We start from the raw sequence: 6,319 nt of genomic DNA, 5'->3' as shown, positions 1-6,319 counted from the left end.
CGAATGTGTGCATAAGCGCTCTTGCACTCTCACCCCGTGTCTGTGCCACATTTCTGGTGTTGTTGGCTTCTGCGAAAATGTCATTTCTTTCTGCTCATTGAATTTTTCGCTCTTGTGCGATTGCTGCATAGCGTCACAATGCACTGGCCTTTGCAACCAGTTTCACGCCCTGTCCCTTTTCCCCGCCTTTTTTGTGGCATTAAAATAGTGTGCTGCTCAAATCTTTTTACATCGATTTTCGTATACTTCTTTAAACGACTTTGTTTTTTCTTGCAATGTTTGTTTTTTTCAATTTTGTCGTCGTTTTTTCTTAGTTTATTTCTTTTCGACGCTTTTTGTGAGGATTTGGCCTCAAGGTGCACTTTTATTTGTTATTTTTTCTTTGGAATTCTTTTCATATGTGCCTATGTGGGTATGTGCGTGTGTTCCCATATCGACTGCTTTCTTTCGACGAGGGTGACTATAAACATATGGTATGCAGCCAACTTTTAATGGTAAGCGGTAAAGTAGGTGGAAGCGTACGAGTAGGTGGTGCTACGTAGCCGGTAGTTGTGCAACAAAGTTTCCATTGTCTCGCTGCACTTTGTATTGTCAACTTAAATTCTTTTCGCCCACCGGCACCTTGGTTAACTCGGATTTTGCAAGTGTCGTTTACAGTTTTATGCGTTTGTGCGTTTCGTAAGTTTTTAAAGCAATTCGTGAGTTCGGTAGCAGTTCGATTGTCTGAGTTGGGGCAATAGCTGCAGCAGCGGAAACGGAATTGAGTCAGACATGTGGGAAAATTTTGTACGTAACAAGTATTATTCAGACATACATATATACGCATATATCCATGTACATATACATTATAATATTGAACAAAAAAAAAATTTTAGTGAAAAAACAAACCTCTATCATTTCTTTAATATTTTTTCTTAAAAGAAACTACAAAATGTATGGGTCTAATACCTGCCGTGCTCAAATTAAATAGTAAGATTTACTTGATTTGAACTTCTCAGAAAAATTTGATTGCACAAACTATTCTAACCGCCGTAGCCGAAAGGGTTGGTGCTTGAGTACCATTCGGAATTCAGAGAGAACGTAGGTTCAAATCTCGGTGAAACACCAAAATAAAAAAAAAGTTTTTTCTAATAGCGGTCACCCCTCGGCAGGCAATGGGAAATCTCCGAGTGTATTTCTGCCATGAAAAAGCTCCTCATAAAAATATCTGCCGTTCGGAGTCGGCTTGAAACTGTAGGTCACTCAATTTGTGGAACAACATCAAGACGCACACCACAAACAGGAAAAGAAGCTCGGCCAAACACCCAAAAAGGGTGTACGCGCCAATTATATATATATATTGTATATAGTTTTGGATAAGTGACCCACTCAAAAACACAGCATAACTGCGCGATATGAAAACGCTTCTATTGACCTCTATGCCTTTAAAAGAACCATAGCAAGAAGTGTGGAGTAAATTCCAATATTAGGTATGCGCAGCAATCGTTGAACCTGTTCTTGTTCTTCTATGTACATATTATATAAGAGATGGTTGTAAGGAGGCGCATTTTGATAAGGCGAGCATCCTCAACCTACTGCTTATAGTCTTTGCACTCTACAGGGTGAACGATATGAAGTGTTGCCTATTCAAAACAACATAACTTTTTGGTGTGAAATTAGTTTTTATTGATTTCAAAGACAAAAATGAGTTGCATGATGCCCATTTTCGTATAATCGCTTTTTTCAGCGCATCCATACTATCACATTTTTTAGTCCTCACCTTGCTCTCCAAAATCGACCAGATGGAATAGTCCATCCGATTTGCGTCTGGGGAATTCGAAAGTCATTGAGTGGACGAAATAAAGTGTGTAACATGATTTTTTAACCATTCTTGGTTCACCCGCGCTTTATGAGACGGTGCCGAGTCCTAATGGAACGTCCATGGTCTACGACCGAAATGTTTGCGTGTCCACGGCTCTAAAGCAGCTTCTAAAACATTTTCCCGATAATAAGTCGCATTCACTTTGACACCAGGCTCGATAAAAGCGATTGAAGAGCATCCATCAGCGGTCACTGCGGCACAAACCATTACTTGCGATGGGAAATTGCTGCGAGTGGCCACACGTAGGCTCAAATTCTCGTATGAGCGTTCGGTCAAGTAAACACGATCGTTTTGAGTGTTTATGAACTGCTCAATTGTGAGTTTTTTCCATCAGAAAACACAATGTTAGGAAATTCGCCACGTTCGTGCAAGCGCAACAACTCCTTTGCTCTTTCGCACCGAACTTTTTTTTGCTGGGGTGAAAGATCGTGTGCGTTTTGGAACTTGTATGCCTTGACCTTGAGCTCATTTTTCAGTGTGCGTCGAATGCTGTCTTGCGATATTTTCAGTTCTTTGGCCATTTTTCTTCCACTTCGACGTGTATTTCGTTCAAGTCGAGCCTTTCGAACCATTTAATGTGTTGTTGCGGTTTTTTTTGGTCCCCCTCCGAAGCGTTTTGCAATGCTACCAATATCATTGTAACGTTTTATAGTGCGATACACAAACATTTTATTCACTTTGAGGTGACTTAGCTCACGAACAATGGCTGGTTGTAATTTTCCAGGCAAATATAACGCAATCACACTATTACGTTTGAATTCCATCACAGAAAAAAAATTCAACAAAACTAAGACGCAAATACTTTTGATGGCTTATAAACAATATATTGAACTGTCATTAGAACAATTTTGACGTTGATGTCATAAGCTGTTTTACAGATATAAGCAGTGTGCAGTTGGTAATACTTCATATCGTTCACCCTTTAGCAATGTTCAGTATAATTGGCATTATTGGGTCGCTCAAAGTTACTTCAACTAAAGCTTTCACAGTCAGACTTTACTGCGCTTGAGAGAAACATTTCATTGGTAATATGCTCAGCCTCCTACAAAGTAGCAGAGATCGCTACGCTCGGACCACAGTAGTTTCTTGCTCTCAACAATTCTTAGTAGAGAATAGCGGTCAAAGACATAACGGGAAGAAATCAAAATTTTGCCTGTTAGTTGAGAGAATTGAAATTTCAGCCATTTTGCAAGTCGCTAAGCAGCTCAGAAGTGAATCTTTCAGAAGAGACGTCTTCATATTTACTGATAGTCAAGCTGCATTAATCAGTGCGCTGTGCTACTTAACTTTCAGTTCTAAGTTTACACTGAACTATGTCCCATCTTTGCAAAATATACCTAAACAGACCACACATGGGAGCTCATTGCCAGTTCATAGGGGCTTAGCGGAAACCTGAATTGAAGATAAAAATGTAAGATAAGAAACGGAAAATCAGATTTATTTTTAAGAAAACTAGTTAAAATGGACAGGCGGCCGCCGTAGCCGAATGGGTTGGTGCGTGATTACCATTCGGAATTCACCGAGAGGTCGTTAGTTCGAATCTCGGTGAAGGCAAAATTAATAAAAACATTTTTCTAATAGCGGTCGCCCCTCGGCAGGCAATGGCAAACCTCCGAGTGTATTTCTGCCATGAAAAAGCTCCTCATAAAAATATCTGCCGTTCGGAGTCGGCTTGAAACTGTAGGTCCCTCCATTTGTGGAACAACATCAAGACGCACACCACAAATAGGAGGAGGAGCTCGGCCAAACACCTAACAGAAGTGTACGCGCCAATTATTTATTTTTTTTTTTTTAGTTAAAATGGATCCCAAGTACACCTAGGCGTATCTTAGGGCAAGAATAAATAAATTGGCACCGGAAGGCTGAGTGTGGCCTTTGCGCAGCAACAACCAACCATATAACAAAAACCATGTAGCGTAAAATTTAACACACCAGGTCAGGTCATCGAAGAGGTCAGTTAGTCAAACTTAAAAAAAATATATACATATATATATATTGGATTTTAACATTTTCCTCTAATACTTACGCTTGGTTCTCATTATGCCACTTTTATAGCTAAAAAGTCAAAAAAGAATAACACATCTGTCTATTTATGGTTGGTTGGTTGGTTTAAATGGTGATTCTTCCAGTATCCAACTAGCGCTTCCGCACCATTTTGTTGCCACATCCTCGTTACCAACTTGTTTACCAGTTATTTACGGCATGACTATATCCAGTCTGTGCGGTTTAAGAACCTTATTAGGTTGTTGACATCTGAGCCAGACAGTTGTTCGAGACTCTCGAACAGCGGTTTGCCCTGGGTTAACATTCTGTCCTTCCATAGGGCAGAGCATTCACAGAGGAAGTGGAAGATTGTTTCCTTTTTCTCCGTTTGTTTACAACTGTGACAGTATGTTGTGTTGTGAGGGATGCCCATTTTGGCTGCTTGTTCTCCGACCGACGAAAAGCCAGTTATGACTGCCGTTAGTCTCCAAGCGTCCCGTCTTTTCATATATTTATAGGTGGGCCATAACGTTCTGCTGATTTTGCATTTCGTCTGGTCTCTCTATCTACAATGCGCGACTCGAAGGTATTTTAGGGATAAGGAGGGTATAATTGTACCGATTCTGCAACAGAGTTATTCATGGTAGATCCCCCTCTTGCCAGTTCATCTGCTTTTTCGTTACCTTCAATGTTCCGATGTCCCGGGACCCAGATTAAGGTAACATTATGGTTTTCGCTCAAGGTGGAAAGGCTTTTCCTACTTTGCTCCACCACCATAGAGGTTGTAGTAGCTGAACCCAGTGCCTGGATTGCAGGTTGGCTATCCGAAAGAATAGCTATATTGTCCTTAAAGGAGAAATCTGGGATTAGTAGCCTACAAGCTTCCCCAATTGCCAGTACTTCGGCCTGCAACACACTGCAGGCATTGAGGAGACGTACAGATTTTTTTTTTTTTAATTCTGTGAGAATATATACCAGCTCTAACACCACAATCCATTTTAGAACCATCTGTATAAACTGCAGTGTCGAAGTTGTTTAGTGAGAGTCCCTTATTCCATTCCTCCTTAGATGAAAAGGGAGGGACAAAATACCTATTGCATGTTACCGTCGGGACGATGTAGTCAGTCCTCTTCGAGGTATACTGAGTTTGTCGCAATAGTAGACTTCCATAAGTTTTTCCTTTCCAGTGACCCGCTTCGCTTAACCTAAATGCAATCATGGTTGCCGTCTTCTTAATGTGTAGGTCTCTTGGAAAAACGTGTGTCAGTACATTGAGAGCCTTCCTAGGACATAATCTGATTGCACCGACCGTTATTGCACTAGCTGATCTTCGTATTCTGCCAAGTAATTTGGTATTGTAATCTCGCCCTAGAGCTTTACACCAAACTACCGAACCATACAATAAAATTGGGCGTATAACCGCCTTATACAACCATAATGTATGCTTAGGTTGAATACCCCATCTTCCTCCTAGCATACGTTTACAGGCATATAAAGAAATTGCAGCTTTCCTTACCCGTTCTTCGACATTTAATTTCCAGCTAAGTTTGGGGTCCAAAATTACCCCTAAGTACTTTGCGCTGGGTGATAGTGAGAGAGTTTGTCCGTTAATATTTCGTAGGGTAAAGACTGGTACCTCATTTCTGGTGGTAAAGAGGGTGAGGTCTGTTTTACTCGGGTTTAAACTTAGGCCACAGCCTGTTGTCCAAGAGTTAAGTTCGCCTAATGGCCATTGAATGATCCCACTGATCGTATTAGGACACAGTCCTGACGCCATTAGCACCACATCATCAGCGTACGCCACCGCTTTTACCCCACCTCTCTTAGGTTTTATTAAAATTTTGCTAATCACATATAACCCGCCTGTGGAGTACCCCTATGGACACTCCTAGTTATGTTGATTTTACCCATGTTAGCTTTGATGATGCTGGTTTCTAGCATAGAGATGATCCAATTGTTGATACAATTTTCCACCCCTAAGTCTATTAACGCCCTTTGGATAGCATCAGTTAGATCAGTTATTAAATGCGCCTTCTATGCCGAGAAAAGCTGCCATGGTATTTTGTTTGTTTACTAGAGACTCCTCTATTGTTCGGATTACCTCGTGAAGCGCTGTCTTCGTCGATTTGCCTTTGAGGTAAGCATGTTGTGCAGTTGATTACTAAAACTCTCTAGCGAACTTCTAATGTGTACATCTAAAAGCCGTGCAAAAGTTTTTACAAGGAAGGACGATAGACTGATTGGCCTAAAGTCCTTCGCTGATTCATGGCCTCTTCTACCTGCCTTTGGTATGAAAACGACTCTTACAAGTTTCCAGCTGTTTGGAATATAAACTAGGTTTAGACACGCTTTGGAAATTTCCATTAGCCATGGTAGAATACTATCAAGAGTTTCCTGTAACATCTTAGGGAAGATCTCATCGGGGCCTGGAGATTTGAAAGGTGAGAATGATTTGATTGCCCACGCAACCTTTTC

This window comes from Anastrepha ludens, chromosome 2 (assembly GCF_028408465.1).
Source record: "Anastrepha ludens isolate Willacy chromosome 2, idAnaLude1.1, whole genome shotgun sequence".
Classification (NCBI taxonomy): Eukaryota; Metazoa; Arthropoda; class Insecta; order Diptera; family Tephritidae; genus Anastrepha; species Anastrepha ludens.
This window is presented reverse-complemented; position numbering follows the sequence as displayed.